The 27,244-nt window shown below is 39.1% G+C and overlaps 1 protein-coding gene across 1 annotated transcript in view; it reads left to right on the top strand.

Moving 5' to 3' along the window:
• Positions 1-1,775: 1,775 nt before the first annotated feature.
• The window catches only part of BACH2 (BTB domain and CNC homolog 2), a 308,892-nt gene continuing 283,423 nt past the window's right edge, over positions 1,776-27,244 (top strand). Inside the window, exon 1 of the mRNA XM_063441318.1 lies at positions 1,776-2,305. The gene's annotated coding sequence lies outside the window, so the exon portion shown is untranslated. The remainder of the gene's footprint in view (positions 2,306-27,244) is intronic.

Raw genomic sequence — 27,244 nt, 5'->3', positions numbered from 1 at the left:
TCTTCTTACTCTTTCTCCAAAGGGGCAGCCATCTTTATATCATCTTCTTACTCTTTCTCCAAAGGGGCAGCCATCTTTATATCATCTTCTTACTCTTTCTCCAAAGGGGCAGCCATCTTTATATCATTTTTTATAAGAAGTACGACTTATCCAGCCAACGTTACTGACAGCTAGTGTGCATTCACAGATCTGGATGTCATATATAGATGACAGATATCTTAGAAATACACTCTGAGATGGCTTTATAGTTTCTACAATTATATACTTTTGTGTAGTAATTTGGTATTTAGGAAGTCCTATTAATCTTACAGTCGTCCAAGTGTACCATATTTTACAACTTTTTACATGTCTTGTAAAAAGACATGAAAGTAGGTATTTAAGTTTGCCAACACACACTAGAAGTTAATGTTGCCGTTTTGTCTAGAATGTGCGCTGCTAAACTTATATCCCTCCACTTACTCATCCCAAAGCAAAATAATAACGATAATTTTCATGCCACTTAAGTTGCTGATAGCCAAAAAACTGGAAAGCAATGGAACCCCCAAACCATACCCCATTAATGGATCTACTAACATCCATTGACCATTTGGAGCAATGCACTCTTAGGAATTGTTACTCTATTACAGTTAATAGTTAGATCTGAAGCAACCTTGATGGTATACTGTGAGTGGGTGTTGATTTCTAAAGTGTGCAATGCATATATTGCTGATATGGATCCCAACAGCAGAATGAAGATATGGAAACTGTTATAATTCAAAAACCACAGGGACCTTATGTACTCTCTTGTAATTCCTAATGTTTTAATTATTTATTCTTTTATTTTATTTTTATTTTCTATTAATGGCTAATAATATCAATGACCCGCTGCAGCTACATCAGTGAAACCAATTTACTTCTGTAAAATGTATTGACTCACCTGTATATTCATTTAAAACTCAATAAAATGTAAATGTAAAAAAAAAAAAATAGAGGCACACATATAACGAGCATCATAACCGAGTTATAAATAGTGAACTAAGGATGCCTGAAGTGAGCTACAAAAATAAAAAGAAAAGAAAGATTGTTCTTTTTAGCTGCACTGGCTTTGTAGAAATAATTATAACAGTTGTTTTCTTTAATTTTTTTTTACCATCTTTTTAAAAATGTTGTTCATATGTGTATTATATTTATAAAATGCCAGTGCATTTCGCAGCTCTGTACACTATACTAGCAAACCAGTAGTTGCAACAAGATCAGTTGGACATACAGGAACAGAAGATGACAAAAAGCCCTTTCTTGTGAAATATATATTTAAATAGGCTCAAAAGAAAACCCATTCTGTTCTAAACAGCAAAGATAAAACAAGACAGATAGAAATGAATGGTAAAACTAATTCATGAAGAATTTCATAAATTGATTCCTTTATCGGTGTAAAAAAACAGCAAAAACAAAACAAAAAAACAAAGCAAATCAATAAACTAAAACTCATCCAGGAATGGGTTAATATAAATGTATTTATTGACAAGACAGAGCAAGCATTACTTGAAGCATGTTTTGCAACCCACTCGAATGTCTGCGAAGGCACGAATAAACATTACTAGTGTCGAATAATAAACAATGCTTTCACTGTACACCAATCAACAATACATGACAGTGTGTCACATGCACCGCCCACAAGCGGCCTGTAGGTGTCACATGTGAGTCTACTAGAAAGACATTGAACAACCAATAAAGTAGAGTGAAGCAGAAGGACGTTGTGGTAGGCGGGTCATTCACAGAGCAACAAACATAGCAGTCACACACACGCTGCTCTGCAATCAGGGTGAAGGAGGAGGCAAGTCACCCTGGCAAAAGCATACGTAAATACACTGGGAAAGTGCTATATTTGTACATCTGAGCAATCAAAAATGCACTAGGTTGAGCCAAGGAATTGAGAAAAGTCAAGGAGGGGTGGGGGGAGCTGTGTCACTCCTGCCTAGTCTCTGACATACACACACACAGAAACACACACACACATATCAACCACAAATAAGACAGCAGCAACAGCTACGTTTCCCCTTGCAAAGCCTTCCTCTTTACAAGCCCCACGTAAAAGGGGTGGGGGTGGATCCTGATTGAGAAGCTAGCCTTGGCTCCTGGGGACAACAACAACAACAAGCCAGCAAGCAAGGCAAGCTAGCTCCAGCCTCCAGCATATGGCCATGTGATGGGTGCACTCACTTCCAGGATGAGCTGGTGAGACCACATTATCAAGGAGAATCCAGGAAACCTGCCGACATGCAACCTGCTTCCCAGCTGGCAGAGAGGAACTGAAAGTGCAAGGAAGGTGAGTGCATGGGCTGGGGGATCAGGGATGGTGTTTACTCTTCAATGCTGTGCTTTGTGTGGACATTGATTTTTTTTTTATTTTTTATTTTTTTGGGTTATTTGTAATATTTATAATTTTGCAGAGAGGAGATGGGCTCAGAGTTAAAATAACAATACATGCTGTTATGGATGAGCCAGTCCTGCAACGATGACTAGTTCTTAGAATGTTGTATAAGAGACCCTGGCACCTGATTATATCAGGGGGTGATATTTACTAAGCGATGTCTGGTGGCTGTAGGGAGCATGTACAGTGCTCCGAGTCTGTCTCTCTGCGTGTTTTGTAGTGGAGCCCCGAGTCAGTGCATTGATTGAGCCCCCCTGTGCTGGAAGACCCCCAGCTCCAGCCACCGGGCATTCTGGAACGTCCTGCTCGGCGCTGTGTTCCATGTAGGAGCCGTGTTGTCATACACACAGCAGGCGCACTCATGCGTCCAGCATGGCTCTTGTTTGTATGCTTGGAGAGAGAGAAGCAGCTGTCACGTTTGGAGACCGTTTTTGGTGCCATATTAGTTAACCCTTCGCTGTCTAACTGCCGGTATGCATTGTCTGGAGACCACGGACAAGTTGTCTTTGATGTGAGGACAATAGATTTAAAGTGTCCCTTTCAGGTTTCATTCCACCTTCTTCTTCCATTCACAAACAGGAGACATTTAATCAGGGAGAGGAGGTGCATGCTGTGTACAGGGAAATATTTATTTGACTTACTATGTAACATTAATACGATGCTCCTCCAAATATGGTAACAGTGGAGTGTGATGACACGTGGATTGGATGGTTAATATGTGAGACCAGGTCTAAAGGGTGTTCCTTTGGCAGGGACTGTCCGTATGTTGAGAGCATTGTTTGCTATGGTCACCTTGTGTTCTGTGATGAGAGTGTTGTGACAGAACAGTTCTGAGAGACCTTGATGTTCAGGAGACTGCTGACACATGTCTATGGCTGTCTAGGTGGTGGGGGGACGTCAGTCAGGGTTGGCCCACCTATCTATCCAGTCCAGGCACACGTCAGCGCTCTCATGGAAGAAAAAAACAACCTAGATTGTAAAAGAGATGAAGAGAAATCTCTGAATGGCTGGATACAATTTAACTCATTGCTCTTTGTGGTAATAACTGTATAATGCTACAGTTAGCATTAAAATAACATGAAAGCACAGGGCATGATGTAACTATTTATTGACCTGTGTCTTAAAATGGAACCCTTGTCATTTTAGGTTGTAAATAAAGCCCTGTTTAAATGCAGGTAAAGGATAGTACTTTGGTCCTTTAACTCACTTAGCCAAGTCAGAGAGACACCAATTTGAGTTGTTAAGTGGTGTTCTGTGCAATGGATCCCCATTGAACTGCCTTCTTATAGTTTGGGTTTTAGTGTCCACTTAGCTGCTGTTATGTGAATCAGATTATTCTTAAGTGTTTTCTGAAGTAGATTATACTGCAAGATTCCATTTTATTTATTTTATTTTTTTTTCCTCAAGATTTCACTAACACATTTTTGTGTCTTGATAAATGGTCTTGATTAAACATAAAAAAAAGGTAATAATACTTTTTAACGCTATCACTTCTTCTGGTGTATGCAGTTTACATTTTTTACCTATGTCAGCAAAAGAACATCACTAAGGGCAGACATCTTGGTTTTCCTGTAGACTTCATGTGAGGTTTGATGCCCAGAAAGTGGAAAATCAATGTCATAGCTTGAATTTTATTTTAACCGCGCAATACAAATTAGATGTCCTAGTGGAAATTAAACTGAAATATTGACGTTCAGAATACTTCAAACATTGCATGATGATTATTTAAACCATTCTTATTTTACAGGTTTTATTCTACAATAAAATGTATTGAATACTTATTATAGGAGACTGTATATATTAGGTTTAAACGATCATTTGTCACTTTCTCTTCAGTATTGTTAAAATACAGACAGTGGGGTTAAGGGTGCCCCTGAAATGTAATCTATTTGCATCCTTAGCAAAATGTGTTTCCTCAGCTCAATCCAAAGCAGTGCAAACCATTTTTACAGTAGATTTCATCTGCTGAGTGTATTTAACTGAAAATGATAATGACTTTCACTTACAGAAATAAATAATAAACCCATCTGCCCAGTGGGGATCATTTTAAGTGTTATCATTTCTTACGCATTATGCCAACTCAGTGTGTTTCAGCAGAAATATGGCTTTTGATGGACATGTTCCCTTATGGGAAACAAGATTAGACTGTCACTCCTTGGGAGGTGACCATGATTTTCTGTTGTTGTTGTTTTTTTTTTTTTTTTTGTATATATTGCATTGTGTTTATTTATTTTTTTACGAAGAATGGATTTTCTTCAACATTTACTACAGTATCTCATGAAATCCTTTAAGTTAGTTTTTTGTTTTTTTCTCTTAGTGTGCATTTCAAAAAGAATTCCTAGACTTCTACTCCCCACAATGTTTCTCACTGAGCAAAGTGTATTTTTCTACAAACCTCAAAAGAGGCAGTGTCAGAGGTCACTAATGAAAACAGCTATTTAGCCTCCTTTGTGATGTCACTTAGTGGAGGGAGAAAATAACATTTCCATAGCATTGCAGAAAGATTATGTATTGACACACCACAACAGTCTCCTTAATTAACATTTTCACAAGTGTAGTAAAATGTATTTAAAAAAAAAAAAAAAAACATAGAATGAATTGTATTGTTATATTTAATCCAATGTTTTCTTGTCAATGTTAACATAATGTGAGTTAGTTTCATTTAACTGGTGTTTTTTGTTTTTTTAAAATAATTTTTATTATCAGTGAAATATATTGGCGCTTTATAATTAATAATAATACCTACTGAATTCTCCATACAGAGCACATTTTATTCTGTGTTGTAAAGTGCAACTTGACAATCATTTTAGTTTGCTGAAATGTTTTTTATGAATGTAATTAATAATCTGTTTTCTTATTCAATAAGAACATTGCATCATGTGAATTTTCTGCACTCCTTTGCTTTATTTGTTCAATTATTTTTCAATGATTGTTGTTGCCTGTGAAGCCAATTCTAAATTTAGAATTAGTGGATATTTAAACAGCAGATGAGCAGTTGACTATAACACTTGCATATTACTGATGTGTACAAACTTTCATCTAAGGAACATAATAGAAATCCCTATAACTATTCATCTAGTAAGTCAATTTCCATATGTCGAATGGCTAGAAAGTTAGTTTATTCAAGGAAGGTGCGTGTTTTTGTGTAAATCCGTTTGATCTGCCTTTTTAGTGTAAAGGCGAAATTTGAATGTAAAACCTTTGTTTTCATTCTGCACTGCTTGTATGTATAAGTGAATGTTATTCATGTGCAACTCCTTAAGTAATGGAATGATCAAAAACTAAACAAACAAATAAAAATGCAAACTTCCTCTCTCATTAGATAATGTTTTTGTTACCTGTGTTATAGTCTTATTCTTCGGACTTTCTTATTGTATTTTTTTCACAACGATCAGACAGTACTACGTATCACATATCTGCATTTGCAAAGGCGTCAAAAATGTCTCTTTGTTCTTGAATGGCCTTTCTGAATGTAGACAATCAATCCTAGGTCTTATCTTGATTTGTTTAGCTATTTTATTTTCAGATTTTTTTTACTGTTCAGTCATATTGCGTCTGGGAACTAATTATGCTGTGTAATGTAATGTGACAATGTACATTTGGGTCTAACAGTAATATTAGTGGCTAAATGAATGATGACCTTCAACTAAGTAATGGATACAGCGTCAATGCTAAGAAGGCTGACTAAGCTTTGTGGCTAAATTGATCCCCCTTTCCTTATTGTCATTATAATCCACGAAAAAACATAGTGAACAAAGGATTCAGATTGCCTTTCATCACAGCTAAAACAATTTTTTTACAATATAAAACGTAAGTTTTGATTGATATATTTTTTAAAGAAAAATATATTCCTATACAATTGTCTGTCTCCATTATTTGGACTAAAACCCAATATAAATTGTATCTTCACCTTAGTTGTTGCTTCTTCACGTTTCAGAATGCTGTATAACTATATTAATATCTGAATACTAAGAACGTTTGGTAAATGTATTATGTAGCTAATGGGTTTGTTTTTCCTTCTGCTGTGACTTGTTTAATGCAGTCATTTAGTGTAGTACCTCATTATCATGTTTACAATTACCATTCAGTTTTCTCAAAAGGAAATACAAAAATTTTTTTAATTTGGATATATATTTTGTTGTATTTTGTGTTTTTTTTTTTTTTTTTTTTTAAGTACTAAAGATGAGAGATGTTTTGGTTCTTGGAAAACTACCCATAAAATACACTCATGACGCTTTGTAAACGTGTATCCTGAAGTTTATTTATTTTTATTTTCCATTTTTTCCCAGTTTTATAAAATATATTTTGTTTGTACTATCATGTTTTCTCCTCGAGGGTGGGGTGTATTCCGTATTTTTGGTGTGTTTGTAAAGTTCTCTAAATTTGCAAGTACATATGTCCAGTTTTGATCTGAAAGTTCTCTGTTCAGAAAAAAAGTGATTTAATACTGCATATGAGCCTCTGTATTTTGATTGTAATCTAAATACATGATAGAGAAAAGAAATGCATTTGCTAGTATGTTTTCTGAGGATTGTAAGATACTTTTTGGTGATATTAATTAATTTACCAGTTTTCTTGGACATTGCAAATATATTAAATATATATATTTTATTGAACATTTTAGTGAAGTAGCATGAATCTCCATTAAAACTAAAATAATTAACATTTTTTTTTAGATTAGATATATTTAAAGAATTAATGACAAAATGTTCTTCAAGTTTTAAATACATTTCATGATATTTAATGTACATTCTTTTTTACGGTATTTCTGTTATAGTTTGTGAGATAAAACATTCTATGCTTCTTCAATATGATGTAAACTTGGATTGTTTCTCTATCTGTTCCCAAAAAAATCCTGCAGTTCAAATGGCTATTTACCTGTTGCCACTGAATGGTATTTCTGCACGTTATCCCCTCTCTCGTCATACTTTTACTTTCTTGTCTTTTTCTTATGTTTGTGTTTCTTCATAAAATCACAAATTATTGTTTAATGAACATACCTATTGCTTCACAATTGTTAATCCAGTCTTCTCAAGTCCTAACATGGCTTCTGCACTGTAACATGGACTCCCTCTTTGGTCTTTAAAAGGACACGCCATTTAAAGAGGAACTATTGCTTCCAAGGATTTTTAATATTATGTTTACATATCCCCTATAGTTAACAAATTTGTATTTGTGAGCTGTAAATGATAACATTGAATGTAGAAATCCTCACCTCTTTATCCTCCAACTGGGATGCCGCCATCTTAGCTCCATGTCAGTCACTGGTTTAAGCTCCATCCTTTGCACCTGGCAGTCAGCACAAAGAAAGCATACATAGAAGAGGATAAACAATAGTGTTTCTGTTTCTCTTCCTGATTTGCAAAGTGTGCCTTGGCTGTGCCTTGACTGAACTGGATTGTTATGCTAAATCTTTCATATAATACAATAAAATGGAGCATCACATGAATAATGGTTAATGTTTGTTTTAGGTAATTTTTAACCCCTTAAGGACACATTACATGTGTGACATGTCATGATTCCCTTTTATTCCAGAAGTTTGGTCCTTAAGGGGTTAATGGTATATCATGTCATTTTCCAAAAAAGTAATGGTTGCCCTTTAAAGTCCTAAACCTTACACTAACTTTCATTGTAAGTCTGCCACTAGAAATTCTGTTTCATAAAACATCTACTTTATGTTGTTACATTGGTTATCATTTGAATACTACTACATAGCTTTTAAATTACCAAACTAGATTAATATATGAAGATGAACTTTAATTCATTAAAAAGCACCCTTCACATTCTATATTGATTTGTAAAGTAAACTGTAAGCATATACCTTTTTGATGTGTTTAGTAACATAATAAACAAAACTCCTGTTCCTCTTCCTGGTTTGTTGTGGGAAGGGGGGGCTTACAAATGACATGGCTAACTATTCAAGCGGTTTCTCCTAGCGTGTGTAGGAGATGGCTTTTGAAAAGGACAAATCTATTCTCGGGAAAATATCTTCTTGTTTTGTTTTTTATTTATTTATGCACAAACTTAACTATAACACAAAAGGTAAAACACTTGTTTACCCACACAGTGTGACAAAAGCAAATGCATACTGGTATTAACACTGCAGCAAATAAACATATTCAGTGTTATTCACTAAACCATGAATTGTTAAAGGGACACTATAGTCACCTGAACAACTTTAGCTTAATGAAGCAGTTTTGGTGTATAGAACATGTCCCTGCAGCCTCACTGCTCAATCCTCTGCCATTTAGGAGTTAAATCCCTTTGTTTATGAACCCTAGTCACACCTCCCTGCATGTGACTTGCACAGCCTTCCATAAACACTTCCTGTAAAGAGAGCCCTATTTAGGCTTTCTTTATTGCAAGTTCTGTTTAATTAAGATTTTCTTATCCCCTGCTATGCTAATAGCTTGCTAGACCCTGCAAGAGCCTCCTGTATGTGATTAAAGTTCAATTTAGAGATTGAGATACAATTATTTAAGGTAAATTACATCTGTTTGAAAGTGAAACCAGTTTTTTTTTTCATGCAGGCTCTGTCAACCATAGCCAGGGGAGGTGTGGCTAGGGCTGCATAAACAGAAACAAAGTAATTTAACTCATAAATGACAGTGAATTGAGCAGTGAAATTGCAGGGGAATGATCTATACACTAAAACTGCTTTATTTAGCTAAAGGATTTTAGGTGACTATAGTGTTCCTTTAAATTCACGAGACAACTACACGTTTTAGTCTGAAAGACAAATTGGAAAAATTCTCAAAGTTAGATATTTTTTTTCAGAGCAGCTGTTTTGGCTAAATATGTGCTAATTCACTGTGAATAAAAAGTTTGCGTACATTGAAAGGCTTGGTTGGTATGTTTCATACAATTCTTTGTTTTTAGGTTGTAATGTCTCTCTTAAAATAACATCTTGCAATGAAGACAAAAAGCTGCAAATATTGAGTGCTTTATGTTTTCTGACAGCTTGTTTTTCTGACTAACTTCATTTTTTGTATATAACATTCTGGCGCTTTCAGTTTCATAAGCTTATAGTAATAATAAAGAGGAAGTTCTGTGTTGTGTAGTTTTGTGGTTTTTAAAAAAAAAATGTTCCCCAGAGCAACATTTTGATTGATCCATCTGCCTTAAATGACCTAGAACACAAGAATGTGGACAGTTTTCTTTTTTTTTGTGTGTGTGAAACGTTCCCTTTCTATGTGTGTTGCTGCGTGCTGTAGTACTGATCGCAGAGCATTATGTTTCTCTCTGTTCATTAACTGTATGTTACTTCACATAATATACATTTAATACTGTAAGTAAATGCAAGATGCTATAAAGTAAAATGTTCTGATTAAAGGCTCGGTGTTATTGATCTTCCTCAGCTGAAGCAATACATAAACAAGGGGAAGTCTGAGTGTAAGCACTTAAAAAGAACCTTTGCTGAAATAATGAGGGTCAGAGAAAAGGATCCTGATGAGCAATAGATGTTAAGAAATGAGGTGGAAAAATGCCTTTTTAGAAAAATAAATTCTTCATCTTAAAATAGTGGTGATCCTTTGGTCAGATGCACAGATAAAGTCTTCCAAAGTTTCAGTGATGATCTGACATTGTTGATTTATACCACCAAATATTAATAACTTGTTCTATCTATTCGTAGTGTCTGTTCACTAGTACCTTATTGGTATTTATAGATTAGTGGAGGTAGCTTCCATATATTCATCAAGGCTCAGCAATGTTTCCAGCATCCCCTGTGTTTTCTGATTCTTCCCATTTATATATCCAGCTTCTTCATTCAGATTTCTATCTTTTCTCCTTCCCTCCGTATTTCCAGCTCTTTACCACTAAGTACCTAGCAGCTAGCTCCATATGGAATTTGTTGAAGCCCCCTACTTTCTAGGTACAGTAGGGACAGTGTTTGCCTCTTCTGCAGGCAAAGCCTACATTGTGTGCTCCTTTGCACGTTCCATGCTGTTTCTTAGTCTGAGAACGTGAACCCATCATTACCTTATTGCCACCCACGTTTCAGCCTTAAAGGGACACTATAGTCACCTGAACAACTTTAGCTTAATGAAGCAGTTTTGGTGTATAGAACATGCTCCTGCAGCCTCACTGCTCAATCCTCTGCCATTTAGGAGTTAAATCCCTTTGTTTATGAACCCTAGTCACACCGGGAAATTCCCCGGTGGGCCGGTGCTCCTGGGGCCGGCAGTGCTGCACATTACTTTTTTTTTCCTCCTCTGACCTTCTTGTTTGGGGCTGGAGCCTGGGGCAGAAAGTTTGCTGGATGGCCGCAGTGAGGCTGCCAGAGGCCGGCAACAGAAACAGGTGACAGCTGGTTTGCAGCAGAGAGGAGTGAGAGAGCACTGAAAGTCTCTCTCACTCTCTCACAAAATCAGCTTCTCTCCAGCTCTGCACTGACAGTCTGCAGATCCAGCCCCCGCACTAGAGCTCCACCCCCAGCCTCTCCCTGGTGACCTTTCACACAGGAAGTGGAAGCTCACACTGCACTCCAGCTCCAGTGAAGTTACAGGCAATTATATATCCACTAAGCAGCCCATGATTGATAGTGTGTGTATAGAGCTTGTAGTGATCCAGTGTGTGTGTGTGTGTGTATAGAGCTTGTAGTGATCCAGTGTGTGTGTGTGTGTGTGTGTATAGAGCTTGTAGTGATCCAGTGTGTGTGTGTGTGTGTGTGTGTATAGAGCTTGTAGTGATCCAGTGTGTGTGTGTGTATAGAGCTTGTAGTGATCCAGTGTGTGTGTGTGTATAGAGCTTGTAGTGATCCAGTGTGTGTGTGTATAGAGCTTGTAGTGATCTAGTGTGTGTGTGTATAGAGCTTGTAGTGATCCAGTGTGTGTGTGTGTATAGAGCTTGTAGTGATCCAGTGTGTGTGTGTGTGTGTATAGAGCTTGTAGTGATCCAGTGTGTGTGTGTGTGTGTGTGTGTATAGAGCTTGTAGTGATCCAGTGTGTGTGTGTGTGTGTATAGAGCTTGTAGTGATCCAGTGTGTGTGTGTATAGAGCTTGTAGTGATCTAGTGTGTGTGTGTATAGAGCTTGTAGTGATCCAGTGTGTGTGTGTGTATAGAGCTTGTAGTGATCCAGTGTGTGTGTGTGTATAGAGCTTGTAGTGATCCAGTGTGTGTGTGTGTGTGTGTATATAGAGCTTGTAGTGATCCAGTGTGTGTGTGTGTGTGTAGAGCTTGTAGTGATCCAATGTGTGTGTGTGTATAGAGCTTGTAGTGATCCAGTGTGTGTGTGTATAGAGCTTGTAGTGATCTAGTGTGTGTGTGTATAGAGCTTGTAGTGATCCAGTGTGTGTGTGTATAGAGCTTGTAGTGATCCAGTGTGTGTGTGTGTGTGTGTATAGAGCTTGTAGTGATCTAGTGTGTGTGTGTGTGTATAGAGCTTGTAGTGATCCAGTGTGTGTGTGTGTGTGTATAGAGCTTGTAGTGATCCAGTGTGTGTCAGTGAGTTTGTAGTGTGTGTGTGTGTGTATGTATGTATAGAGCTTGTAGTGAGCTTATGTGTGTGAATTATTCCCTATGGAAAACACTGGCAGGTTTTTTCATTAAACTGACAATTGACAGGAATTTAACACAGACTTTAAATTTAAAGGGACACTTGTGAATTTCAGACAATCCACTGTTTAAATCAGGGCTGTCTAAAATGTAAATCCCCAGATGTTGTAGAACTACAACGTCTGGGGATCTACCTATTGGGCAGCCCTGGTTTAAATAATAAAACTTTGTGGAGTATATACAGTAAGCACCAGTTTATAGTAAACCGTAAACTGAAATTCTAAATTGATTCAAATACCACAACTACTACAGCATGCTACCATGCAGATTGAGGACAGCACTGATACTCTCAACTTATGACTCCAGTCATAGTTTGTTCTAAGCAATGAAATATGGCTTCTCCTGCTGTAGAATACCAGATGTAACAGTTGCGTGATAGGCGCCCAGTAAAACCTAGACAAATGTCAATCCATGCTAAAAAAGTTTGACACCTTAGTGATGAATGGCAGCAGGGCTCTCCTGGCACCATAACCACTACAGAGGTCTGTAGTTGTTAAAAAGCATTTGTTTATGGTATTAGATGATGTAGACAAATTTTCCAACTTAGCAATAGTCCCAGCAGGTTGTAGTGGTTAGGGTGCTTGGAGTGTTCCTTTAAGACACTAATAGATGTAGAAAAACCTAAAAAGTTAATAATTATTTTCTAATCACCCGTTGGACGCATGTTACCTTTGATATAAATATTAAGGGGCTTATTTAATAAAAAGTGAGTTGTGCTGATGAATTGTCTTTCAATACTTAGGACAAATATCCAAGTTGTAAAAAAATATATATATATATTTTTTAATAGAATTTGAATTTTTTCCCCAACTTTGCTATTGTGATCTTAAAATCACCAATAAACACCTTAGTGAATAGTCCTTTTTTAATATTAGATAAAAGGTTCAGATGTAGTTCACAATTTTCTGGGATAGTTATCGTCCTTAAATTTAATGTCACATTTCTTTTTCCCTAGAGAACATGTGAAAAATAATGTCAACCAATAGCTTATGTGTGTCTCAGTGAGCTTGTAGTGAGCATGTCTACTGCGCTTGAGTGTGTGTCAGTGAGCTTAGTGACATTGTGTATGTCAGTGAGCATGTAGTGAGCATGTCTGTAGTGAGGTTGTGTGTCAGAGAGCTTGTAGTGAGCTTATGTGTGTCAGTGGGCTTGTAGTAAGCATGTGTGTGTCAGTGAGTCTGTAGTGAGTTTATGTGTGTGTGCTTTAGGGAGCTTGTAGTGAGCGTGTCTGTAGTGAGCTTGTGTGTGTCAGTGAGTTTGTAGTGAGCTTCTGTGTGTGTGTCAGTGAGCATGTCTGTAGTGAGCTTGTGTGTCAGTGAGTTTGTAGTGAGCTTATGTGTGTGTCAGTGAGCTTGTAGTGAGCATGTCTGTACTGTGCTTGAGTGTGTGTCACTGAGCTTATAGTGAGCTTGTTTGTGTCAGTGTGCTTGCAGTGAGCTTGTATGTATTATGCTTTTGTGTGTTTTAGAGATCTTGTCTATAGTGAGCTTGTGTGTGTCAGTGAGCATGTAGTGAGTTTGTTTGTAGTGAGTATGTCTGTAGTGAGCTTGTGTGTGTCAGTGAGTTTTTAGTGAGCTTATGTGTGTGTGAGCCTGTATGTGTCAGTGAGCATGTCTGTAGTGAGCTTATGTGTATGTGAGCCTGTGTGTGTCAGTGAGTTTGTAGTGAGCTTATGTGTGTGTGAGCCTGTGTGTGTGTCAGTGAGCTTGTAGTGAGCATGTCTGTAGTGAGCTTGTGTGTTTCAGTGCGTTTGTAGTGAGCTTATGTGTGTGTCAGTAAGCTTGTAGTGAGCTTATGTGTGTGTGAGCCTGTGTGAGTGTCAGTGAGCATGTCTGTACTGTGATTGAGTGTGTGTTAGTGAGATTATAGGGACATTGTGTATGTCAGTGAGCATGTCTGTAGTGAGCTTGTGTGTGTCAAATGAGCTTGTCTGTATTTGTGTCAGTGAGCATGTCTGTAGCGTGCTTGTGTGTGTGTCATTGAGCTTGTCTGTACTGAGCTTGTGTGTGTGTCATTGAGCTTGTTTTTAGTGAGCTTGTGTGTATCAGTGATCTTGTCTGTAGTGAGCTTGTGTGTATCAGTAAGCTTGTCTGTAGTGAGCATGTGTATGAGTAAGAGAACTTGTGTGCGTTGTGGAGCTTGTCTGTAGTGAGCTTGTGTGTGTCAGCCTGGAGGGTGGGTATTACAGCACTGTAATACCCATGGATCATATGGAGTGAGGGACTGCGGGTAAGAAACAATATAACAGCTCCCAAAGCACATCGAGATAAAAAACATAAACACTCTGTGGCACGATGAATTATAAGGCTGGAATATTTTTTTTTTTCCAGGGCTGCTTTCTGTTCCCAGTCCGGCCCTGGTCACACCTCCCTGCATGTGACTTGCACAGCCTTCCATAAACACTTCCTGTAAAGAGAGCCCTATTTAGGCTTTCTTTATTGCAAGTTCTGTTTAATTAAGATTTTCTTATCCCCTGCTATGTTAATAGCTTGCTAGACCATGTAAGAGTCTCCTGTATGTGATTAAAGTTCAATTTAGAGATTGAGATACAATTATTTAAGGTAAATTACATCTGTTTGAAAGTGAAACCAGTTTTTTTTTTCATGCAGGCTCTGTCAATCATAGCCAGGGGAGGCGATCTGTGGCTGCATAAACAGAAATAAAGTGATTTAACTCCTAAATGACAGTGAATTGAGCAGTGAAATTGCAGGGGAATGATCTGTACACGAAAACTGCTTTATTTAGCTAAAGTAATTTAGGTGACTATAGTGTTCCTTTAAGGTAACATCATATTTGCATTTTTTTATTTTAGCAATTTTGAAGCTATACTCAGAAAACATTAATCTATATTTTTCTGCATGTTTACTTTGAAGGTATATGAAAACACAGATCGCAAAAGCTGCAGACATTTTCACTTTTATAAATTGTCACAAACACAGTAGACTCCAAACACATTAACCACTTCTGCAAATCTGGAGTGATCATTGTAAGTAATAGTCCAGGTGTGATAGAACTAGTGACATAATAACTGTTTTCAGTTTTCTCTCTCTTTTTAAAAAAAAAAAAAATTTGTTATACCTTTCTAAGAACCATCCATTGTGTTTTACATTTTCACTTATGGTCGCTGATATCCAAGGGCGAATCCAAAACCAAATCTCATTAGAAGCACTGCACGGTTACTTAATTGTCATGTTTTTTGTTTTCAGCTAATCCCATAATTTGTAGAAAATATTAACAGAAAATTCCAAATGAAGGCAAACATAGCTGATTTGGAAACAATCTCGAATTATCTCTCATTTTGCCTCTTGTCCCTCTACTCATATACCCCATTCATCCATTTGTGACACTCAGCCCATATCCCCTCACTACTCTTTGAACCGCTATGTCAATATTCCACATTTTTGCCCCTTTGGCCATATTTCCCCTTGTGTTCTTATACTCATGTGCCTTCACCTCCCTTGTGTCCTTTCTGATCATATCCTCCATTTCTTTCCAGTTGCCCTTATTCTCCCTATGTATCCTGCTTTTTTTTCTCAATTTGTATCCCTCTACCTAGGTCTCCTGATTCATGTCTTTCTGCGCATGACCTCATTTATGCCCCGTATGTAGAGCTTGTTTTACTCTGCCATTATTCCCCATTAGTGTCCCTCTGAACTGCCTCTATCTGGTGTTGAGGTCCCATGTGATTTCCTGGTGATATAATGCAAATATTGAACATTAAAATTCTAGGTAGACCGACCTTGTTTACTGCTCTGAAACTAACATTTTACTGTAATGCACCTCTTATATAACTGCCTTTGGTTTACCCTAAAGTCACAAAAAAAAATTGTGTGTTATTCCATAGCCAAAACCACTCGCCAGCCTTGGCAATTGGGGCAGAAGTGCTGAGGTTTTCCCTGGTTCCAGCTAGGAAGCGGTCCTTGGCGGAGGTACCCAGCCAGGGTACAGGGAGCTTCTCTACAGGAAGTAAGCCAAAAGTGGAAGGAAAGATGACATCAACTAGGGGGTGGTTTTGGCTATGGAATAACACATACATTTTTTTGTGAATTTAGGGTAAACCAAAGGCAGTGTTATATAAGAGGTGCAGGGAAAAACTTCAGCACTTCTGTCCCAGTCACCGTGGCTTGACTGGGGTCCTCCCGGAGCATCTCTGCCCTGGAACAGAATAGGGGACTAGCTCTATTCCCTCCCAGGGACTGGACGACACACAGTCCTGGGAGCTCTAGTCGCTACAAGGACTTTCCCAGCCGAATCCTCCACGAGCTGGAACAAGGTGCTGAGCAGTGATTATAGCCCTTCCCCTCCCAGTAACTAGACGACACATAGTTCTGGGAGTACAACGGATTTTAATGAGCCAACCTCGGCCTTTTATGCACAGACCCCAGCAGAGGGTCCCCATTGTAATTAGCACAAGCCCCTCCCAGGAATCTCTGGGCCTGGGAGATAATTGCGATAAAGACCAGTAAACTTAATATCTCCCAGGAACAGAGAGCCAAACACAAAAATATAAAAACAAAAGTACCCCAAAACATAAAATAACCCCACAAATAATACATCCCCAAATAGCCCTGATCTGAGCGCCCAAGTTGTAGCTTTCAGATCCATGCAGTGTAGGGGAAATGCCACTGTGTTAAATTTCTGACCGCCAAACACACGGGGTCCTATGTCCAAAATAGTTCCAGGGCATTTGGTGCTTTTGCCGGTCAACTCTCGGGAGCTCTTGCGGCCGCAATATGGGGTGCTCCACTTGGCTCTATGGTAGCGTTTGTTCCCCTGTCAGGCACCTTCCCTCCAAAAAGAGCTCTCCTGGCGGATTTAAAAGTGGTTCAAAACCATGAGCCAAGTTGTCCGGAAGCCGCATGGTCTCTTCATGCCGAAAACAGTTCCATAACATTCACGGCTAAGTCCAGCTGAGGTGACTGGGACCCCACGGAGTCCTCATGCTGAAATTAGTTCCATAGCCATCACGGCTAAGTACCGCTAAGGACTATTCATGGGTTTGGTTCATGCGAACGGCCGCCAGGGAGCTAGAGTTCGGTTCCATTCGCAAAAAGGGAAAGTGTCAAACCAGGGGCACCCATGGATAGCTGCTAATGGTGGCTGGGCAGGGTAACTCCCAAACGGTGTCCCAGACCTGGACCACAGTCGGTGGGCAGGAGACCAGCTTCCACACTCGTCCAAGAGATCATGGCAAACGTACATGGGAAGGAACGTTTGTCACACTTCCCACTAATTACACTAATTTTAGGCTGTTTTTTTTTACATGTCAATCTTTTTTTCTTATGTGTTTACGTATTCGACTTTCCTGCCTTCTTGTCTTTGCTATATGTAATCTTATTTTTTTTCTTCCTTTATCCATAAGAATAATAAAAAAAAAATCTTGGTGAACTTCTCAAGTGAACTTCTTGATTGGTGTGATTAACAAGGGATGCTTATCATTGTCTAGTTCATACTGTCTTGCAACTGATATGTCTAAGAGAATCAGGGCTAAATATTTGCCATTTCCCATGAGATGTTGCATTTCATTCTAGGTTTTAGCCAGGGCAGTTTTAGTTCTGCGTCTTGGTCTAAGTAGAGATTGGAAGGGCTGAACAGGCTGCTTTTATCCAGATGCCTTTCGGTTTTGAACTCTTTCGAATATTTTGGATTGTGTATTGTTTTAATGGTTGGTTGGAAGAACCTCTGTTTGATATTCAGTCTGTAGGAACTATGGTGATTACAGAATGTCACTGGCATTGATTAGGTAAGTGGAAAGTGGTATTTAAGGTGTGATGTCTGTAATCTGAGGTGCTGGGGGCTGGAGCAGCTGCATTAAAGGAACACTATAGTCACCTAAATTACTTTAGCTAAATAAAGCAGTTTTAGTGTATAGATCATTCCCCTGCAATTTCACTGCTCAATTCACTGCCATTTAGGAGTTAAATCACTTTGTTTCTGTTTATGCAGCCCTAGCCACACCTCCCCTGGCTATGATTGACAGAGCCTGCATGAAAAAAAACTGGTTTCACTTTCAAACAGATGTAATTTACCTTAAATAATTGTATCTCAATCTCTAAATTGAACTTTAATCACATACAGGAGGCTCTTGCAGGGTCTAGCAAGCTATTAGCATAGCAGGGGATAAGAAAATCTTAATTAAACAGAACTTGCAATAAAGAAAGCCTAAATAGGGCTCTCTTTACAGGAAGTGTTTATGGAAGGCTGTGCAAGTCACATGCAGGGAGGTGTGACTAGGGTTCATAAACAAAGGGATTTAACTCCTAAATGGCAGAGTATTGAGCAGTGAGGCTGCAGGGACATGTTCTATACACCAAAACTGCTTCATTAAGCTCAAGTTGTTCAGGTGACTATAGTGTCCCTTTAAGTGTGTGGGTGTGTTTGTGTACCAGTGAGCTTGTCTGTGTATGTCAGTGATATTGTGTTTCAGTAAGATTGTCTGGCGGTGAGACTGTTTGTGTTTTTCTGTCAATGAGTTTGTGTGTCAATGAACTTGCCTGTCTGTGAGCCTGTGTATGGTGAGCTTGTGTGCTTGTGTCAGTGAGATTGTCTGTCTGTGCCTGCATGTGAGTATGCTTACTGTATAATTTAACTTTTATACTATCTATCTGTCTGTCTATCTATCTATCTATCTTCAATGATAATGTTAAATATATTTTGTAACATTTAAAATATGGCTATGTCTTGCTACTCCAGATGATTGAATAATTTCTATATATAGATTATCTATAAAATACATATACACACTACGTGGCACAATGTCTTATAGGGTTGGCATACATTTTTTCCAGGGCTGCTTTGTATTCCCAGTCCAGCCCTGACTGTGAGTAGCGAGGTGTTGCTAGTGTGACCAATTTACATACACCCATCTTTTATTTATGAGGTTGATGTGTGTGTGGATGTGTGTGTGTGTAATGGTTTGTGTGTATGAGAACAATACAGCTTGTCAGCAGTTTCCTACAGGCAGCTGCTCCTGCTGACTCACGTGTCTGCTGCAGCCCTGAGCTGCCCTCTGTAAATCATCCTCAGCGTGAATGAAAGAATGTGCAACTGTCAGTTATCTGATCCTTGCTCAACTGACTTGTGTTCCCCTTTAACGGAAAAAAAGCCTATTGCCAGGACAATTTTAAAAGGCCATTTTCTTGTGTACATAGTACAATGCACACATCTTCCTCTGTAGACCTTTACCTTAATTGCACTTGGATTATTCTAGTTTAGAATGCAGAACAATTGCATCATTTTTTTTATTGTAACAAAGGAAGCATTGTGCTATATTTCAGTTGCATGCATGAAGATATTTTTCTGGGATTTGTTCCACAGCCCTTCCCCTTGCAGCCATGTAAATAAGACACCCACAGCACAGAATTTGGAGCATTCTGGATTGTTTGGTTTTTATTTTAGCTGGGCTTTAATTTTCTGGGGCATGTTTTGACTCTGACACATGGGAGTGCTTGGATGTATGCCGTTATGTAATAGGATTCTTATGTAGTTCTGTCTTTTCCCAGCCTAGGAACAGACAGTGACAGAGAAACGTTGGGGCTTGTAATTCCTAATTCCATGCATTTTTCATAGAACCGCTGGAATGTTCATTAGGCTTTTTATCTTTGTCTAATTGGACCAGTTGCTAACTTATCCAAACCACTGTTCCACTGTTGCCAGAATTTGAATATTTCCTATTGGGTTCAGCGAGGTCATGATTTTATTTTTATTTTTTTATAATTTACTTTTTTTTTTCATGATTCTCTGCTGATATCTCATAGGAAGCATCTATTTTTCGGAGGAAAGTCTCAGGAAGTGTACCTTGAGAGCAGGAAAGTGTCTGTCCATAGTTAAAAAGTTCATGGTGTTTTTCAGGAAACAAGGGTGAATGACCTGGGTAGAATCTGTACAGTCATGCAGAAGTAGATTGTCCAGCAAGTGACTGCTAACTGCAGTGTTTGTGTACAAATGATAATTAGAGTAGTGTCCTTATGAAAAAACAACCATCAGCGTCTGGGGGCTTAAAGGGGCCCTGTCATTGTTTTTTTTTTTTCTGTTTTTTCCTAGTGCCTCTTCTATTTTAATGATTACACCCTTGCCCCCCCTTTTTTACTTGCCTTATTTATATTTATAATATTTTCTTCCATGTGCCATTTTCTTCTACTCAGCCATGATGTCTGCTGTTTGCTTTTCTGTGGGATTGATTTTACTGATGGGTTGTGGGTAACTTTGATTGGCAACTGAAAAAGAACCTTGCTTAAGCTCCACTCATTGTACAGTTTTGTCAACTTGACTTTTATTTAGATATTTATGATAAATAGAACACTGAGGGAAAAACATAAGATTTAGACACAGGGGACTATATAGAAGCAGATTCAATTTATTTTTATTTATTTTTGGTGACAGAGCCACTTTAAGAACAAATGTCAGGCACCGAAGCAAAGCACATCTTAGATAGCATTAGATAGTACCTAAAATGTATTAGATAGTACATCCTCATGTTGAAATTTTGTATATTTTGATTTTTTTATGTTGAAGGATTCGTAGTTGGTGCTGTAGTAAATAAACAAAAAAATCATCTCTTGTTGTCCCCTCCTCTTATGTCTCTCAACTCTAAAATAAAGTGTACCCAGAGTGGAACCAGATTTGCTACATATTTTCTTTAAATCCCTGTGGTATCCTTATGTGCATACTGTATGCAGGTACTTAATTATTATTTTTATAATTAATATCACTATTATTATTAGCATTTATATAGCACCAACATTTTTTTTTAAACACTTTACTATTTTTCGATTGGGGATATATGACAACAAGTAGGTGACATACATAGCAATATTGACAGAGACAAGAGGGGAAGAAATTCCTGCTCAGACAAGTTCACAATCTATGAGAACATTAATGAGAACATAAATTACCAAATTAGAAGTAATGGGAGACCTTAAAAAAGAGTTGGTGTGTCACAATCCTGGGATTTATTAAGTGTGTATAACTTTTTTGTTTTTTTTAGCAGTATAGTGTATTGATGGAAAACAATGCAATGCAGTTAACTTTAACCCCTTAAGGACACATGACATGTGTGACATGTCATGATTCCCTTTTATTCCAGAACTTTGGTCCTTAAGGGGTTAAAGGGATATTAAAGGTTCACTATAGTGTCAGGAAAACAAACCCATTTTCCTGACACTATAGTGCCCTAAGGGTGCCCCCACCCTCAGGGTCCCCCTCCCTTGGCGCTGAAGGGGTTAAAACCTCTTCAGCTACTTACCTTAATCCAGCGCCGGGCTCCCTCAGCGCTGGTGACCTCTCCATGCATTTAATTATGCATTTCATTGGGGATGCATCTAAAATCAGCTTTCAAAGCTTGCAGTTCTTTTGTCTGCTGTCTTTGCAAGTTCTCCACTTCTAACCCCGCCCAGACTTTCAGTGGCTATCCAATCACAGACTTCCCAGTGCAGCTCAATGAGAAGTCTTTTGAGGTCAGCTGCATTGAGCTAACAAACCAGGAAGTAACATTACCTGTTGTCTGCTTGAAAGCCCAGGCGGTGTAACCAGGTTAATTTATAAAAGTGTACATTTCTGTTGAAATCTGCACTTTTTGCAAAATGAAAAAAAGAGGACACACTCCTCACACATAAAGCTTTTCAGCAAACTAAAGTTGTTTAGGGGTCTGGAGTGACCATTTAAGAAAGTAAGAAACGCTGCGTCTTGTGTTGAAATCACAGACCTCACTGAATCAAAAGGTTATCTTATTAGATCTAGCAAGAACTACTGTTTTAAAGGGGCACTATAAGCACCTTAAAAAATAAAACTCACTGTAGGGAGCTCCCTACTTCCACATTAATCATTATAAACACAATTTCCACTAATGTTTGAAAGGAATTAATTCAATGGAAGCATAAGCCTCAGCCAATGAATGGTGATGAAATTGCTCTAGCAGACTTGGAACTTCTGCTTTAGCAATATCTGAAGAGGGTGCTGGACTGTGGGTGATAGGATTACCAAGGTAAGTGTCCAACCTTTTGAGAACCTTTTGACTGCTTACTGCAGGAGGGCATCATGGGATTGATGCCACCATAACAACTACAATGGCTCTAGTATTTGTGATATATAGACTACCCTTTTAAGGTTTCGTTTTTCTTTAATGCTGGGTTGTGTTTAGCATAAAATCTTTCATGTCAAGGCAGTGTATGATTATGTAGATAATACACTTTCCTTCCCAGGCACAGGGTGTTCTGCTCAGTTCCTTAGGCCCATGATATGAACTACTTTTCTTGTTGGTGGTTTGAAAATATTATTTAATAAAGTGCTTTCAGAAAGATAGTATATTAAACATAATTTCAAGATATGTTTTGAAAAGTTTTTCATTTCATATCCTATATATTCACTGTTTTTGCATTTGTACATATCTTGAGAAAAACCTGCGTGCCGAAGCGTCGATTGTCACTATTTGTTAATTATATTACACCTTTTGAAAATCTGAGTGCTCTCATTTCTTACTTTGGTATATATAATGCTGTGCAGCACTGGGGAAATTATAATTTTTGCATTTTAAAGGTAGAGTGCCAGATTTTTCCATATATATATATATATATATATATATATATATATATATATATATATATTATTTTTTTTTTAAATCTTTAATGTCCAGGTGAGCAAGGGAGGAAGAAAATAAGCATTAATAGAGATATACATATTGACGAATAGAAACACATGCAAACATATATAAACATTCATGTGTGTGTGTTAACAAAATCTATGAGATCTGCAGCTACGTACCTCTTTAGTTCTCATAGAGAGTCCCCGGTTCCCATAGTTCTGCCTCTCTTCTGATATCATGAATGTAGTAATTCCCATTTTCGCATTAATACCAATTGCGCCCATGTTTGGACAGACGTCTTTGGCTGAGTGTTTCAGCTGAAACTTGACTGGTGGCACAGAGGATAAATGGTAGATGACAAACCGTTCTAAAATGGTTTGACTCTTGCACATGGCATACACAAGAGCACTCCTGTATGCTGTAGTGCTTATGGTATTAATCTAACCCTTTAAAAACTGTCAAATGCAAGTTTTTTTAAGCATAAACTCCTAGCAAGTAAATTAAGCATTGAAAAACATTAGGGGAAATGGTGAAACAGGTGAAATGTTCCAGTGTATTTGGAAGGATTTTGCTATATAGAACTTGAAAACAGATGATCTAGGTTTCTCTCTTTAATTTTGGAGAATGCTAATCTGTACTGGTCGGCAGTCCTTGGTACTCAATTTCTGGTTAGCTGCTCTATTCAGTATTGTTTGATAATAATGAGATTGGTACTTTTCAGGCACAACTATGTCATGTCTCCAATTTATAGTTTCTGTTTTTCATCATCTGAAATGGGGGGCATTTGAATCTGATTACTTTTGAGTTCTGCATTCTTCATTTGGAATGCATTTGCATACTAATGTGAGTCCCTTAAGGGCATGTGTGCTAATAGCAAACCTTCTTCGCTTGGTATGTAGTATGATGGTAGTGCTTTTGTTTTGTGTGTGTTTTTGCATTTGTAGTGATATTTCTTTCAATATTGAGTTGCACAAAAGCAACACCTTCTTCTAAGACTCCTTTCATATGTTTTTTGAAGTAAGTAAATCTGAGCTTAACTTCATGGACTTCTGGAATTATTTGTGTTTTGTTATAATTTTCTGCCTGAATTTTTCCATCTGAGCCCCTATCATTTTTCCAAGACTTTTCTAAGATCATTTACTAAAAAAATAAGCTTGGACAGGCTGAATTGTTGTGTATACAAGGTCAGTAGCAGTAACTATAACTGTAAATATCGTATAAACTGTAATATTGTATTTTACTTTACCATTGATATTGCCAGGCCTCACAACCGTCCCAATTTAAGGGGGTGAGTCCTGATTTTTGGGTTGTGACCCCCATCCTGATTTAGTTCTCTTGTGTCCTATTTGTAGAAAAAACAGGGAACTGTCCCCACCAAGCATAGCGCAAGTGCATCATTGATCTCACCTCCGCTATGTTCAGAGCACAAGGTCCCTGAAGGGAGCACTGAAAGTTTGCTCCCATTATGTCCTGCCCTCATTGTGCTGGCCTTAGATGATTGGCCCACCCTCTCCCACCAGCTTCCTGTTTCTCCGTCACTGGAGTTGGGAGGTATGTATTACCTTTGATATCAGTGTAAATCTAGAGGTACATGTTTATGTGTCTAGATATTGGCCTACAGATGTTGGATCTTTAATCATTGAATGTATTTTTTTTAAAACAGCTTGTACACTAAATGAAGAGTTAGGATAATAGTAAATGAGAAAGTACCTCCCTGGAAATCTTAAGGAAGGGAGGACATGACTGCTGGCAGGGATAAGGGGTTGGGTTATAGGGGATACATTGTGGCACATGGGGGGCATAAAAATGGGGAAAAATGGGAGGGTACTCACCAGTTCCCCGGGCAGAGGTGTAGTGCTACTAGCTTCCCCTGGAACTGTTTAAAAAAAAAAAAAAAAATTATTACACGAATTTACCACAAAAAAAAAAAAAAAAAAAAAAAAATTTTACAGGAGTTTGGAATAATTATCCTCTGCTTCTGTTTACTTATCTTTCCCTCATCTGGCATCGGGAGAATGGCTGCAGCTGTTTCCAAGGACGATGTGGTAGCCTTATTACAGGCGTACCTTGAATCCCATGGCTCCGGTGCGTTGCAGGAGGTGTTAGCCGGGGTGGATAACCGCCCGGCTCCTGCTGCTGCTTCAGGGACTTCGCTCCAGGCTGATGGCGGTAGGAGAGCCAGGCGTTCAAAGCCTCCTACGCGCCTGTCCCCCAGTCCGGTATCCACAAGAAGAGGTCGTCAGCGGGGTGAGCGGATCGGCACCGCGAGGTCTTCCCCGGTGAGAGCTGGTCGGAGATCGGTGGAGGCCATCATCGTTGGTGGACAAGATGGCGGCGTGGCGGGAAGATCTCGTAGCCCGCCGTCTCTTCCGGTCCCAACGGCGGGAAGAGAGAGGTCACCGGAAGTGAGTGCACGCGTCGGCGTGCGTCAAGGCGCCGGACGTCATCACCAGGCGCAACCGGAAGTGACGCGCCCCGGCGGCGCACGGGACCCGGAAATTACACGTAACGTCGGCGCCCTGTCCGGAACACGGAGTTCACAGGGCGCCGGACGCAGAGGACGGTCGGCAGGGAGGAGAGGAGACATCAGGACCGCACAGACAGCCGGAAGCAACCCCCATCACCTTGAGGCAGCCGGTTTCGGCGAATTTCACCTGGAGCACAGCTCAGGTCCTGCTGCAGATGTCCCCAGGAGGTCTTGGTCTGATTCTGATTCGGAAGCAGAGGAGGTTTCGGTGCCAGCAGTTCCCCAGCGGTCCGGTGAGTGGTTGCATTGCGCTAGCGTGCCAGGGACTGGGGCCCAAGATCAGTTTAGTGAGTGTTTGCGCCTGCTTAGGACCCTAGTGGCCAGTTTTCCTTCACACCTTACTGGGGTACAGGGATTCCCAGGGCAGGCTGAGGTTCAGGTGCAGGGAGGTTCACAAACCCCTAGGGGTCAGCCTTCTGGGGCTTTTCGTGCGGGTTCGGTGGGATGTGATCTTGCACCGTTAGGTTTGCATGTCCCTATGGACACGCAAGACAAAATATGTAGAGGTGAGTATGTGGATCTGCTGTCCTTGGTCTCTCCTGACAAGGATTCCGTGGACAGACCGCGCCGTGGAGAGGTTCCAGAGGCGGAAAAAGGTAAGCAGATACCCAGAACCTTTGGCAATTGGTTGCAAGGGTTTAACATATTTGCCAGTTTCCTGGTGCGCCGTTTCCCAGATAAGGCTCCTGCCCTGTTTGGGTATTTGGACCTAATTTGGGGAGCGTATAAAATCTATGGCGGTCAATGCTGGTATCGGTATGACCAGCAATTCCGACAAAAATTGGCGGTGTGCCCGGGGATGGATTTCGGCGTTCAGGATGGCAGTCTCTGGCTGTTAATTATGACTCCCAGTAGACCATCCCCCTTTCCCGGGCCTGCCGGAGGGACCTCCGGCTCCTCTGCGGGGCAAAGAAAAGGCGTATGTTGGCTCTTTAACGAGAGCCACTGCCGCTGGTTCAGCTCCTGTAGGTTCCGCCATGGTAGTGCTTTTGTTTTGTGTGTGTTTTTGCATTTGTAGTGATATTTCTTTCAATATTGAGTTGCACAAAAGCAACACCTTCTTCTAAGACTCCTTTCATTTGTTTTTTGAAGTAAGTAAATCTGAGCTTAACTTCATGGACTTCTGGAATTATTTGTGTTTTGTTATAATTTTCTGCCTGAATTTTTCCATCTGAGCCCCTATCATTTTTCCAAGACTTTTCTAAGATCATTTACTAAAAAAATAAGCTTGGACAGGCTGAATTGTTGTGTATACAAGGTCAGTAGCAGTAACTATAACTGTAAATATCGTATAAACTGTAATATTGTATTTTACTTTACCATTGATATTGCCAGGCCTCACAACCGTCCCAATTTAAGGGGGTGAGTCCTGATTTTTGGGTTGTGACCCCCATCCTGATTTAGTTCTCTTGTGTCCTATTTGTAGAAAAAACAGGGAACTGTCCCCACCAAGCATAGCGCAAGTGCATCATTGATCTCACCTCCGCTATGTTCAGAGCACAAGGTCCCTGAAGGGAGCACTGAAAGTTTGCTCCCATTATGTCCTGCCCTCATTGTGCTGGCCTTAGATGATTGGCCCACCCTCTCCCACCAGCTTCCTGTTTCTCCGTCACTGGAGTTGGGAGGTATGTATTACCTTTGATATCAGTGTAAATCTAGAGGTACATGTTTATGTGTCTAGATATTGGCCTACAGATGTTGGATCTTTAATCATTGAATGTATTTTTTTTAAAACAGCTTGTACACTAAATGAAGAGTTAGGATAATAGTAAATGAGAAAGCCTTTGGACTTTGGACTATAAGGCAACAGCATACAATTTCTACCTGCTGTTACAAAGACCAGTAAGGTACTCTCACGTGTACCTTTTTTGCCTCTTATAAATCAGTGGTAAAAACCCATTTTGGCACTAATTTAAAAGAAGTATATTATTCATTTTGAAGACGTCTAAAGACAAGGGACATAATTAAACTTAGAAATTGACAATTTTAGTCATGAAGAAAGACTAGAAATGACAAAAAAAAAGCACCTGAGGGAATGAGACGCACTAAACAAGTATGTAAACAGTCAGGATACGCAGTACTTGTTCATTAACAGGAACTTGGAAGTAACTTGTTCATTAACAGGAAAGGACAAAGGTCATGCATGGAAACTTGAAAAGGCAATTTTACCTAC

Source organism: Pelobates fuscus, chromosome 2 (assembly GCF_036172605.1).
Source record: "Pelobates fuscus isolate aPelFus1 chromosome 2, aPelFus1.pri, whole genome shotgun sequence".
NCBI lineage: Eukaryota > Metazoa > Chordata > Amphibia > Anura > Pelobatidae > Pelobates > Pelobates fuscus.
Note: the sequence above shows the minus strand (reverse complement) of the source record. Positions and strands in the feature narration are given on the sequence as shown.